The sequence below is a fragment of the Triticum urartu genome, chromosome 7A (genome assembly GCF_056163025.1).
Source record: "Triticum urartu cultivar PI428250 chromosome 7A, HENAU_Tu73, whole genome shotgun sequence".
NCBI lineage: Eukaryota > Viridiplantae > Streptophyta > Magnoliopsida > Poales > Poaceae > Triticum > Triticum urartu.
The window spans coordinates 644,223,816-644,238,984 of NC_141879.1; positions in this window are offsets into that span (position 1 = coordinate 644,223,816).

Sequence of the window (15,169 nt, forward strand, 5' to 3'; positions counted from 1 at the left end):
TGTCCGGCCTGACGCAGCTCCTCCTTCGTAGCTCTCATCGCAGAGCGAGCATCCTTGGCATCAGCAACGGCCTTCTCTAAGTCCGTCTGTCTCGCCCGGTCTTCTTTCTCAAGAAACTTGCAACGGTCATCAGCACTTTTTAACTTCACGGCCATCTCGGCCATCTCCTTCTTGCTTCGGCAGTGAGCAGCCTGTTCGGCTCTCAGCTCTTCAAGGGCCTTCTCGGCAGCCGCGTCACTTTTCCTGGCTTGTTCCTTAGCTCGGGCAAGTTCCGCCCGAAGACTCTCCACGGCGGCCACACCATCTGCATCAAGCACGCACATTGTAAGATACTGGCATAAAGCTCCTCTTACCAGATGCCGCCCGAGGAATTGCATACCTTGAGCCTCATCAAGCCGCTCGTTGACGAGCGCGATGTCGGCATCCGCCACGTCAAGTTGCCGCTTTAGTTCGGCAAAATCATCAGTTCGGCTCGATTCCGGACACTTTGCCACCTGTATACAAAGGCGACATTTTAGACCTGGGATTATGATCCTCTGTGCGCCGTCAATTTTGAGAACGCACAGAGTCTCAGGGGCTACTATCTACACAGGGCGCATCTTGTTTATGCGCAACTGACAAAGAAGTACATTATCAAACGTACCTCAAAACCCGTCAGCAAACTTCTGACAGCCTCATGCAATCCGCTTTCCGCAGACGAAATCCTTCCAATCGCCGTACCCATCAATGCACAGTGCTCCTCTGAGATAGAAGCTCGCCCTAGCAGAATCATCAGCTCCTCCGACAGCGCATCGGACGGTGTCGGACTCGTCCTATGACCTCCATCGAAGGCCGGACGCGGAGAACCTTGGGGGGACATATGGCTACCTTCCACCCCTGCCGGATTCGGAGAAACCCTCCGCGACGACACCTCAGGGTCGCCCGCCTCGCCCGGCGGTACGGCAGGGGGAGGCGTTCCACTCTCCATCATCTCCGAAAGAACATCCCCCGAAGACGAGCTCTGCTGAGAAGGGCTGAGGTCCGAGCTACAAAGTAAAATTTTGGTTAATCTTCTCAGATAAAAAGCAAGGATTTCTCTCATCCCTCTAAAGTAAAATCTTTCTCTACTTACGGCTCGCTGGAGGGCTGATCCCTTTGAAGGCGTAGTTCGGTCGAGGATCTCCCCGACGACGGACCCTCTGACGAGGACTTTTTCCCCCGCTTTGAGGCCATGGTCTCCGGGTCGTCAGAGGCGGCCGTCTTCTTCCCCTTAGGAGAGGAATTGTCAGTTCCTCCCTTCGGAGCAGCCTCCTTTGAGGAGGCCATAGTTTCCTTGTCCTCCCCCTCACTTCCCTCCAAAGGCACGATCTTCAACATCCTGACTAGCACGGGATCCGGCCTGGTCTTAGGAAGGGGAGCCGGACCCCTGATCAGCTTTGCCTTCGCTACCCACTCCTGTTTAAAAGGACAACTCTTTTAGGGGCGAATTTATGACAATTTTACGGATAGCGAGTCCGGGCACAAGGTTACTTACTTGAGTATCCGGGCGATCGCAGCTTAAACTTGCGTCCTCGGTCAAATCCGGACACATTGCTTGTGATCCGAAGAACATTTTATACATCTCCACGGGCGTTACGCCCATAAAATGCTGGAGAGCTCGTGGTCCCTCCGGATTAAACTCCCATAGACGAAGGGAGCGACGTTTTCCGGGCAGTGTTTAGCGAATCAGCATGACCTGCGTCACCTTGACTAGGTTGAGGTCTCTTTCTAAGAGATCCCTAATGCGGCCCTGCAACAAGGGCACGTCTTTGGATAACCCCCAATCTAATCCTTTGTTGACCCATAACGCTAGCCGTGGTGGGGGACCCGAGCGAAAGGCAGGAGGCGCCACCCACTTGGTGCTCCTGGGAGCGGTGATATAGAACCGCTCTCGTTGCCACAAGCCGAGATCCTCTTGAAAGGAGCCCTCGGGCCATGGAGCATCAGCATTCTTACTTATGACAGCGCCTCCACACTCTGCGTGCCGTCCCTCGATCATCTTCGGCTCCACTCCAAAAGTCTTGAGCCATAATCCGAAGTGAGGAGTAACACGGAGGAATGCTTCGCACACAACGATGAATGAGGAAATGTGGAGGACGGACTCCGGAGCTAAGTCATGAAATTCCAGCCCATAATAGAACATCAGCCCCCTCACGAAGGGATCCATCGGGAAGCCTAACCCCCGAAGGAAGTGAGACATGAACACTACGCTCTCACCGGGCTGGGGACTGGGAATAGCCTGCCTTTGAGCAGGCAACCTATGCGAAATTTCGGCGGTCAAGAACTTAGCCTCTCTCAACTTTAGCACGTCCTCCTCCGTGACGGAGGAGGGCATCCATCGGCCTTGAAGGTCGGAACCGGACATTGTCGAAGGTCCGAAGCGCCTGGAATCTGGAGCCTAGGGTGTTGGAACTCGAGGCGACGGGCGAACTTGTTTTGAGATTGGAGAAAAGGAGTAAGGCACTGGTCTCTTTATGAGAGGTTGAATACCAGGAGCCCTCCCCATAACCGTTTGGGACTCACCTTTAATCGAGAAGACATGCTAATGGGCACGATTGGCTTACCCATGTCCGTATTGATGAGAATCCCGTAAATAAAGGGGACACGATCTCTGCTTTGACAAGACATGCCAAGGAAACCGCCTCGCAAAACACGCTGAGGTGGAAAAGTGAAAACGATTCGAATAAAGGCTTGGCCGTAGTGTGATGTCACGCTGCGGAATACGTCAGCAGATTAGATTTGTGTTAATATTATTCTCTCTGTGGCAATACGTGGAAACTTATTTTGCAGAGCCGGACACTACTCTTGGTGTTTACAAAATTTTATGAAGAATTTAGAGGAGGAACCCGCCTTGCAATGCCGAAGACAATCTACGCGCCGGACTCGTCGTCATTGAAGCCTGGTTCAGGGGCTACTGAGGGAGTCCTGGATTAGGGGGTGTTCGGGTAGCCAGACTATACCTTCAGCTGGACTCCAGGACTATGAACATACAAGATTGAAGACTTCGTCCCGTGTCCGGACGGGACTTTCCTTGGCGTGGAAGGCAAGCTTGGCGATGAGGATATTCAAGATCTCCTACCATTGTAACCGACTTTGTGTAACCCTAACCCTCTCCGATGTCTATATAAACCAGAGGGTTTTAGTCCGTAGGACAACTTCATTATACAACAATCATACCATAGGCTAGCTTCTAGGGTTTAGCCTCCTTGATCTCGTGGTAGATCTACTCTTGTACTACCCATATCATCTATATTAATCAAGCAGGACGTAGGGTTTTACCTCCATCAAGAGGGCCCGAACCTGGGTAAAACATCGTGTTCCTTGCCTCCTGTTACCATCCGGCCTAGACGCACAGTTCGGGACCCCCTACCCGAGATCCGCCGGTTTTGACACCGACAATGGACAATATTGATGAGGTTGCCGATAAACGTTTGGCTGCTTTGAAGGCCATAGAGAGGGACAAGTTGAGGGTAGCAAGGGCTTACAATAAGAAGGTTAAGTTGAAGAATTTTCAAGTTGGCGATCTCATCTGGAAAGTAATTCTCCCGATTGGTTCAAGGGACAGAAAATTCGGGAAGTGGTCTCCAAGTTGGGAAGGTCCTTTTAGAATTGCAAGAATAGTTCCCGGAAGCTCTTATTTGGTGGAATCCGTACAAGGGGCACTGTTACCTTGAGCTCTCAATGGCAAGTACTTGAAGGAATACCACCCAAGTGTGTGGCAAGAAGCCTAAGTGGGCAATGGCCGATATATGACTATCGCCCTTAGCACAAACATGGCCGATACCTGATTATCGTCCTGAGGAAAATAAATGGCTAATGGAGTGTTGACATCGTCCTTAGAACAAACACAATACAAGTTATTTTTCGGCACACAAGCTTTGCCTAAAAACAGGGGGGCATGTGTTGACACCAGATTTTGGCATGGTCATGAATCCGGGTTCGTATGCAAAAGTTAGAGGCAACACTTCGCGGGCCGACCCTGAGTGAGAAAGTATTCGGCCTTTGCCGGCTGAATGAAACCTTGCCGGGGTAAAACCTTGCCGATGTGAGGGCTTGCCGACGTGGAAAGCTTGCCGGCGGAGAAGCTTGCCGCCGTGGAAAGCTTGCCGGCGGAGAAGCTTGCCGAGCAGGAACTCTTGCCGAGGGAGAAACCTTGCCGAGGAGGAACTCTTGCCGGGATAGAAACCTTGCTACGGAGGAACTCTTGCTGGGGTAGAAACCTTACCGAGCTAGGGAGGAACCCTTGCCGGTGTAAAAACCTTGCCCGGGTGAAACCTTGTCGGTGCGGAAAGCTTACCCGGGTGGAAGGCCTGCCGGGGTGGAGGTTGTGATAGTCAAGCCGACGAGAAGTTGAAGATGGGCTCAGAAGCTAATTCAGATGATCTTGGATGGAGAAATGTCCTACATGGGTTGTCTTCGCCTCGTCGAAACGATCAATTTTGATATAAAAATCGTTCAAATCCGAGTTCGTATGCAAAAGTTAGAGCAATCGGAGTGCAGCCCTGTCACGAGGCGAGATGTGGCGCGCCCCACCAGACACATGTCTGACGGGTAGCGCGACGAAATAGCCTGTGTTGCGAGACCGATCTGACCCTCAAGATGATCTCTGATCAAAAAACCTTCAACATGAAAGTTGTTCGTCTCGTCGAAACGGTCAAGATTGCTTTTGGACTTGTTTTCATCCGAGATCGTTTACCACCGCAAAAAATACCCGCAAGGTGCAGCCAGTTTAAACCGAACAGTTTTGGAAAGTTCGGATAAAACCAGTCCGAATTTGACTAGGGTTTTGGATGTGAATTGATGTAATTTTCTTGTAAGGAAAGCCTAGATAAATCCTTTGCTTGTACGGGAAGTCCAGCCGCCTCTTATATATGTTGGGGGTGACGGCCGATTGAAACAACACACAATCGAACAAATCAATATACTACTTTTTCATCTACGTTTTATCTCTCCACCATTTTTCTCTCTCGTTCTTTGCTGTTCTTCGTGTTTGAGAGCTGCGAATTCCGAGGCTCTAGGGGCAAGTGAATCGACCTAGGGAAGCCCATAGCCGCCGCACTCCCTGACGGTATCCCTCCCGGGGGTGTGGGGTTTTTGGGTCTACAAAAGCGCCCGTCGACTGTCTTGCGTATCACGCTGTCGGTCGGGTCTCCTTCGACGTGAGCTGTGGTGCATCACCCCCGGCGTCGAGGGTACACGTGACGTGTCCGTGTGTCAACACTCTCATAATCTGAAGACTTGGGGGCTAAAGGAATATTGGTAAACCGGAAACAACGTACCTCATACTTCAGCTGAAGCTGCTTGACCATCTCGATCTCAGACTCACGACTGGAGTGTACATGACTAAGATAGCCGGATAAGATATCACTGGCATTGAGACGGTCATAGTTGGCAACATCAAAGCGAACCTTCTGCCTCTCCAATGCTTCTTGCTTTGCTGTGCACCGAGCCAACACCGTTGGGTTCCCCGGCTCAACAAAGCGGCTCCCAGTAATTTGAACATCTTGAGCACGTGGAGACGGCGGGTCGGTTGAGCTTGACGGTCCAGCTGTAGAAGGATTCATAGTGGCTTCGTCAAGGGACGGCTCTGGAGGATTTGCTTCATTGACAATAGGCGGGTCTTCTGGGGCGTCAGTTAATGGAGAAGGCGGCCTAGCCAGGTCAGACGCTAGCACTGGCGGGTCTTCCGCCGGTTTTGCTTCCTTCACCTTCTTGGATTTAGCCTGGCCGCTAAGGAAAAAATGTTGCAGGATTGTCAGCATCAAGATACAATTGAGCAACCCGGAAGAAAAAAGGATTTCTGATTACCCAGGTGCAGTCTTGAAAGCCGGGAACTGTGTTTGTGATGAGTCGCCTGAGGAACGAGACACCTCCTGAAAGAATAAAAGAAAAGAGTTAAAAGAAATATGAGGAGCAGGATTCATTAAAGCGAGTTAAACATAGTAATAAGTAAACCTCGTTCGGACGTTTCCGAGGGGTCTGTTGATGGATGACAGCCGGTTCGTCTTCAATCCCAGCTTCACGGCGGCTTTCATGTTGCTGCTTTTTCAAATGAAAGTTGGGATCCAAGTGAGCTAAGGGGTTAGAAAACCTTACTTTACGGATCACTCGTCGAACTTTGTGTCTTGGTAAGGGCACTGAGTCGGAGGAAATGATAGTTACCTCTGCTTCCCCGGCCTGACTGGCCCCAGTGTCATCCTGGTAAGGATCAGTGTCAATAAGATTGTTAAAAAATTGGCCAAGGGAATCAAGTGCTACCTCCGGGTGAGACGTGTCATCAAGTTTCATTAAATCTTCAACAGTGGTTTTCTTCTTCTTCGATCTCCGGGTCGATTTCTTGGCGTTCATGGCGGCGAGTTTCGCCTTCTTGGCAGCTTCGTGATCGTATTTCACTTTCCAAAAGTCAGAGTTGGCCTACAAAGACAAGAGGAAGGATCAGTAATAAACAAATACGGCTGGACAAAATACAAAGGAAAAAAGATCAGAATATCCTTACTTCTGGTACCGGGTTAAGTCTACAGAAGGGATTTAACCCAACAACACTGCAATCTTCATACTTCGCATTCACCAGAAGGTTTGACATTGCAACAATGTCGTCCTCGGTTAGTTGAACCGGGGTATGACGAAGAGAATCGTCCGGGTCTCCACCATATTCATACATCAATTTTGAACGATGGCTTAATGGAATAATCCACCATGAGATCCAGCAGCGGGTTAGATCGACTCCGGTTAAACCGTTCCTCAACAAACCGTTGATTCTTCTGATAGATGGAAGCAGCTTCTTGCATTCAGCAATGGTAAGTTTATCTGGCAGAGTGAACTTGGAGTCAAGACGATTAGGGCGGTAACCCGGCAGTGGCTTCTCGTTGGCAGGTGAGATGTCCTGACAGTAAAACCAAGTTTGGTTCTAGTCCTTTGGGTGACTTGGTAAAACTGTAAGAGGGAAGAAAGCTCCCTGCCGGCGCTGAATTGAGATGCCTCCAAGCTCTAAGCTAAGGCCATTGGTGCACTCGTTCTGCCGGTTTAGATAGAAGTACTCTCTAAATAGTTCCACAGTCGGCTCTTGCTGAAGATATACCTCACAAAGCACTTGGAAGTTACAAATATTGGATATGGAATTGGGCCCGATATCCTGAGGATGGAGTTTGAAAAAGTGAAGAACTTCTCTGAAAAACTTTGAACCGGGCGGTGAGAAGCCCCGATTCATGTGGTCAGTAAAGACGATCACTTCGTCGTCTTTTGGATTGGGTCGTTCTTCTTCCGAGTCAGGAGCACGATAAGACATGATGTTTTTTGAGGGCAGAAATCCAATGAGGAAGAACTCTTTTAAACGCTCCTCAGTTATGGTTGAGGGGACCCAATTGCAGATGGGTGGGTGTCTTTGACGGCATGACGTGCAAGGGACTGAAAGAGGAAAAACAACATGCCGGTTCAATTTACAACAAAATTAACAGTTAAAGGTTGAAGTTGTAAAACAAGTAACGGCGGCTTAACTAAGGGCTAATGACATATAAGGAAAAGAAAGCTGGAGTGATAAGCCGCCATGACTACAGACTTTCTCAGAAAGCAGATTCAGCTAAGTGTTGGCATAAACAAGTTTCACCAAGCTATCATTATTATTTTGGATCAAATGGCTGTCCCAAAAAGAAAAAAATCCAGACCTAAAAGTCCAGTACAGATGAGTTCATCAGCTAACAAAGCATCTATACAGGAAAGAGGGATCTACTGCTATCAAGAATGAATGCAAAACAGCTACCGCAGCAGTTCTACACTATATGACAATCAGGAAAGGGCATCGGAGGTGAAATCTATCAACAGTCTGTAACAGGCGGCGACGAACACCGACGAACTCGAGAAGCCATAATGCAGATCTAAGGCAGAGAAGGAAAGGGACTTACAGATGCAGAGCTACTGCGGAGGTTCGTCGCGTGTCTCTGGTCAAATCAGGTCGATGCAGCGGCCTGAGGTGGAGAAGACGAGGAGATCTGTGGCAGCGGCAGTGGCAGCAGAGCTCGAGCGGTAGCGAAACAATGAGAGGAGGAAGATGACCAAAGGGGAAGAATGAAAAAGACCTAGGTCGTGCCTATTTATAAGGGAGTAAGTGAACAGGCGGGCGCGAAAATCAAGGAGACCCGAATATTGATTATCCAACTAAACGGATGCCTCAATTCTCGGAAGGCATTAAAAAATAAAAGATCCGTTGGAAGATGACGTCATGAAAGTTTTTTGTATTTTCAAAAGATGACGTCACAGCGGGTTACAGAAGTTTTCAGACATAGGATGGATTCCATCTAAGTATTGAAGATTGACAAAGAACAAAGTTCAAAGTCAACCTGGGGCCTAATGTTGGGGATATTACCACCAGTATGACCCGCCCAGGAGGGGCCGGGTCAGCCCTAATGGCGGGTTACATAAGAAGCCCAATAAACATTCAAGATGATAGTTTACTAAATGTATAGAAGGCCCAAAGGCCTGGGGCCGGCCTAAAGCCTGATATTGTAAACCGTCGTATGTAAGGAAAGACTTGTAAAGAAAGGCATGTAAAGGAAGTCACCGAGCCAGACACGATTATGAGCCAGCTGGGACTCTGTAGGCCACCAGGCGTCAACCCAGACAAACTACTCCAAAAAGATATTAGTAAAGATCAAGCGAGTAGTTAAGTATACGTGTAGCTATTTGAGGACTCTCTCTCATTTAAAAGCTTTCAAATCTAAGTATTTTATCAAAGCAGCAAGCAAAACAAAATAAAATGACATTCCAAGAATAGTACACATCATGTGAAGAAGCAAAAACTTAGGCTCAAACCGAGGCTAACCGATAATTGTTGATGAATAAAGGTGGGATGCCTACCGGGGCATCCACAAGCTTAGATGCTTGAGACTTCTTGGAATATTGTCTTGGGATGACTTGGGCATCCCCAAGTTTGAGCTTTTTTGTCTTCTTAATTCCTTTTATATCACAGTTTCCCTAAATATTAAAAACTTCATCCTAACAAAACTCAACAAGAAACGTGAGATAAGTTAGTATATAAATCAATGCAAAACCTTATCATTCTTTACTGTAGCAAATCACTAGAATTATAATATAACATTGCATACTAAATCTATCTGCATATTTAATACTCCTATCCTAAAATAGAATCATTAAACAAGCAAACATATGCAAACAATGCAAACATAACAGTAATCTGTCAAAACAGGACAGTCTGTAAAGGATGCAAGAATATTCATATTTCTTTAACTCCAAAAATTCTGAAAATTTACCACACTGTAGAAAATTTACCATAGTTTACTGTGTAAAATTTTCAAGATTTTATCACGTTATGATATTTTTGAAGAATTCAAACAATGATAGAAAACTTTCTGTTTTCAAAACAACAACATATAGAGTTGCAAAATAAGCATGGTAAAGGCTATAGTTGACACTTTTATTGAGATAAAAGATGCAAAACATTATTCTAAATAACAGCAAGCAAATCCTAATAAAATAAAATGACTCTCCAAGAAAAACACATATCAAGTGATGAATAAAAATATAGCTCCAACCTCCAAGTGAGGTTACCGATAATGTTGAAGACGAAAGAGGGGATGCCTTCCAGGGCATCCCTAAGCTTATGTGCTCGGATCTTCCTTGAATATTACCTTGGGGTTTCTTGGGCATCCCCAAGCTTAGTGTCTTTCCACACCTCATCCTCGTCAGATCAATATCTCACCCAAAACTTGGAAACTTCAATCACACAAAACTTAGCGGAACTTCGTGAGATAGGTTAGTATGATAAAGATAAATTGTTCACTTTGGTACTGTCAAAGACAAGATTCCTAGTTGTTCTCACACAATTCCTACTATACCTTATCATTTCCACAATTTATATTGAGCAATATAAGCCATAGAAACTAGAAAACAAGCAAATTATGCATTGAAAACAGAATCTGTCAAAAACAGAACAGTCTGAAATGATCTGGACAATGACCATACTTCTGTTACTCCAAAAATTCTGAAACGTCGGGACAACATAGGAAATTTGTATATCAATCATCTGTAAAAAATTCATATTTTTATCACGTCGTGGTGAATTTTAACAATTCTATTACTGGAAGCAAAATTTCTATTTTTGCACAGAATCAAGTCAACTATCATCCACACTATCCGATAGGCTTTACTTGGCACTTTATTTAAACAAAAGCTATAAAACATGAATAGTAAATTATCTTAATCATGTGTGAACACAAAAGTTTTAATTATAGTGTTGGGTTGTCTCCCAACAAGAGGTTTTCTTTAATGCCCTTTTTAGCTAGGCATGATGATTTCAATGATGCTCACATAAAAGTAAACAACTGAAACATAATGGGAGCATCATGAAGCATATGACTAGCACATTTAACCCTAACCCACTTCCTATTGATAGGGATTTTGTGACCAAATAATTCTTGGGAACAAGAATTAACTAGCATCGGAAGGCAAAACAAGCATAACTTCAAAACTTTCAACATGTAGAGAGGAAACTTGATACTATTGAGATATGTAGAAGCATATGTTCTTCTCTCATAATAACTTTTAGTAGCATCATGAATGAATTCAATAGTATACACTGGTACAGCAAGGTGCTGTACAAACGGTTTTTAACCCCTTTTCGCGACGACATTTGGAACCGTCACCAAGTGAGTGTGGGTGATAGGGGGTCCTTCCCACACGACCCAGAAACTGTTGGGGATATGCCCTCCTGGCACACACGCTCGGCAAAATGAGGTCATGTGCGACCGACGAGCGATCAAATACGGTTATACGTATAGTAGTGCTAAAAAACAACTATACATGCAAAATCATTTCCGGTTGTAAGTATATCCCACACAGTCAGTCCCCGCTAAACGTTTTCGTTTGTATATACATCCCACACAGTCGCTCCAAGGAAAACGTTTCTGTTCGCAGGTACATTACACGCAATTTTCCCCATTAAATTGTTTGTGATAGCGTTGCCATTGCACACGATATTAACAATTTTATCATTTGTGTTATTGAATGCATCACACACGGAGCATAGAAGAAACTGTGTGGCAAAGGCTGTCCATCACACACAGTTTTTATGTGGTAAACGTTTGCGCAAGGTGGTCTAACGCAAACAGTTTTCACGAGAATGTCATGTGTGATTGTTCATTGATCCAACACGGTTTATTCCTAGAAACTGTGTGCGTTGCCTGAGGTCATCGCCCATGGTGTTTTCTCAATAACAATTTGCAATAGAAGAACCCAATCAGCAGGCAAATTGGCCATTAGCAGGCTAATTGCCCTATTATTAATAATCCATTTATTAATGTAATTGACATTCATATTAAGCACATAATATATTTCATTTCCATATTAAGGAAGCAGGTTTTCATAATTGAAATACATCAGAGTACAGCATGATATAGCTTCAGCACTCAACTACCCCATTACACAACTGCACCAACACCAAGTTTCACACGCAACATCTAGAACCTTTCGAAATTAGCATCATAGACGGTACATAGACATATGCATCTAATCTGGAAAACTGCTGAAGTGGAAGGTGAATATTGAGCCTTCATTCATGTTGAAGGTTTTTGCAACTTTAGGCCAATGCCTGTGGAAGATTGACCGTCCATCTTCGTCCTCTTGAGAAACGCTTCAAAACCGTGGGTGTTGTATGAAAATCTTCCTCGCCTCCTGACCATAGAGGTGGTTTGAGAGGTAATCATCAGTGAACTACTTTGGAAAGGCCTGAAAACAAGGATGTGCATAAATATCTTCTCTATATTGGAAATGGGGCAAAGGAACAAAAAAAGGCAAGGTATAATAGTTAGTACCATCTTGTAGTGAATTGATGTCTTCTTCATTGTGTAGACAAAGATCATGTTGTTTTTTGTCGCTAATTTCTTGATCCTAACAATCTTTCTGAGTTTCTTGACTTGATTGATATTCATGGACAACTCATTTCCCCATATGCAAAAAGGGTCGAACAGTGGGTCAAAACCTCTGACTGCAAGACCTACATGTGCAAGAAAAAAATGTTAAAAACCTAAATATTAGAATGGTTCCTGCAATTGCACAATAATGTGCTATTAGACAACAGACCATGGACGTGCTAACCTCGATTGTAAACCTCAGTGCTTCCCATTGTTTCTCTGCAACACATATAAGGTAGTTAGTCATCAGGTTAAGTAAGGGTTCGCATGCTATCAGTAAAATATGTTGATGAAAAATAAGCACATTGCAGATTCATCAGATTAATTCAAGCCACATGGAAAACCCATTTATCCAAACCAAGCATGATTAAGAACTAGGAAATATAGCACTTATATATGTTTCTCATGTATTAAGTGCAGCCAAATTCGATTTATTCCTCACATGCACAACAATACAAAATTCTACCCATGACAATTGGATATCGCATTGCAGAATTGAACCAAGAAGTTAACTAAACACCACAACAAATGAACCAAACATTAACTGAGCACCACATCACACAATATAACATACTCCTAATAGAAGATCAGACAGTTAACCAAACCAAGCAAGCTTAACAACTTGGACATATAGCAATGGTATTTGTTTCTCATGTATTTAGTACAACCAAATTCAATTTATTCCTCACATGGTATACAATAACAGAATGCATACACAACTATTGAACATCACATTGCAAAATTTAACCAAACAGTTAACTAAACACCACAACAAATGAACCAAACGTTAACTGAGCACCACATTGCACAATATAACATACCCCTAATAGAAGATCAGACAGTTAACCAAACCAAGCATGCTTAACAACTTGGAAATATAGCAATTGTATTTATTTCTCATGTATTTTGTAAAGAAAAATTCAATTTATTTCTCACATGGGAGACAATACAAAATTGCATCCTGAAGAATTGAACATCACATTTGCAGAATTGAACCAAACAGTTAATTGAATACGACAACTAATTAACCAAACAGTTAATAGGTGAGCACCACGCTGCACAACATATAGAACATATACACTAGAGCAACAGATTGCATGGTAAAATTAGATAGGACAATTCACTAGAATTTGTTATGGAAAGGCAGGAGCAGCACACGCAACGGGTAAACCGAGCATGCTTAAACGGCGTAGCTAGCAAATGGCAAGGTGCTCCTCCAAGATCTGGGGGTCGGCACGAATGGCAACAATCGCGACCTCATCCATGCGTGCAGCCGCGATTTACTTCTCCGCTGCCCAAACTCTCCTTGAGCTCCTGGCTATACCGCGTGCACCATGGCTTAGGGAGGCGCTTATTTGGTGGAGGGGTTGGTGATTTGGGTGAAAGGTGTCGCGTTCGCGGTCGGGGCATGTGGGATGTGGAAGGTGGAGGAGGATGGGGGTCGGGTGTGGATTACCTGCCTGGTAGACAAGGCCGACCAGCGTGAAGGAAGGTCACCGGCGGGGAAGCAGCGCTGTAAGTAAGAAGTGAAGGTTTCAACTTGGAAAGGAAGGCAGAAATAGTGGAAATGTGGCTTTTGGGAAGGGGGAGGGGGCGGGGAGGTATATATTTCTATGGAAGCCGAAATTTTTTGAATCGGTTCAGCTAAAAAACTAGCGCGCAAAGTGTCATGAGACACGGTCCCTTATTCAGAATTGTGTACGATATGTGAACATCACAAATGATTCAAATAGCTTAACCCATGTGTGATGAGTTTGAACGTTAAAAATTTTAGTTCGAATTTCCCTGGTTACAGTAGTCATCCACATCATTGCATAATTTGGGTACACAAAGGAGACTATAGCACACCCAGACTTCTTAATCGAGCAAGTTCGGCAATTAAACAGAGCTAGCTGACCTAAACATTATGTCAGGGGAAACGACACCTATGGGATCACGAGGACGCCTTCTATAGTTGGCAGGCGCGAGGTTGTGCAAAGAGCAGGTCTAGTAGTTAGCACGAGGAGATTTTACCCAGGTTCGGGCCGCGAAGATGCGTAATACCCTAGTCCTGCTTTGGTGTGTATTTGAGCGTTCTTGAGCTCTTGAACTAGCTATGGTGTGTGCGTAGTCCAAAAGGTCCAAATCCTTCCTCAGTATGCCTTCGGCCTCCTTTTATAGGTAAAAGGGGTCGCCACAGTGGCACACAGGACGTGGAAAGTATGTATAGTGTTCAAGCTTATCGCCTGACATCACAGGACAAAACGCATTAACTGCCCTACTTAGGTGTCCTCTTGCTTTATGGGGGGACGGCAACGAAGCCCGTCCCGTCCGTCGCCGCTTCACCTTGCTCCGACATGCGTCCGGGCCAACGAGGCATGCAGCGCCATGTAGGCTAGTAGGCTGTTGAGCTGGTGTGGTGGCAGGGTCTTCACGAAGATCTTCATGCCACCACGCAGGTGCTTCACTAGTTGGCTTAGGAGCCACGTACTGCCACGTGGGTACTTGCTTGGTTGGTGGGTCGACCGCTAAGCTGGGGTGGCGATGGGGCGGCAAGGTCTTGCCGTGGTCTTGCTGATATTCCCGGCAAGGGTCTTGCCGGGGCCTTGCGGGTGCCCTTGGCAAGAGTCTTGCCGGGGCCTTGCGGGTGCCCTCGGCAAGAGTCTTGCCGGGGCCTCATGGGTATCTTCGGCAGGAGCCTTGCCGAGGCCTCGCGGGCATCCTCAGCAAGGAGCCTCACTGTTGTCTTGTTCTCTGGTTCCTATCCAGGCCTCGAAGGCTCTTTGTCTTCACAAAGATCTGCATGTCACTACGCAGGCCCCTGCCGAGCCTTGGTTCCAATGTTTGTCGATGGTGTCAGAACTCTCAGGCTCAAGGGTGGTGGCCTTGATGGTGTTGGGTAAGTTGCCCTGGCAAGGCACTTGCCGGGGCTGAGTAGGTCGCCCCGGCAAGGGCCTTGCCGTGGGAAGCCCATCTTGTTGCCTCGTCCTCTGCGCCCCTGGTTGGAGCGCTGCTCTGGTGGTCTTGTACTTTTGCTTCCTTCCTCTGCCCCGCTAAGTGTGGCCGTGGGTGCGGCTCTAACTGCCCGTGCACAAGTAAAGGGGTACAAAGAGGGCCCCTACTTTTGTACACCGACAGGAGCCCCCGGGGCTGGGCCACACATAAGCGCGACACGTTGTTGGGCTAGGCCCAAAACGGTGCGCGGGCAAGCGGGCTGAGTTTTACCGCGGTGCCAATTGCGCTTCCCAACG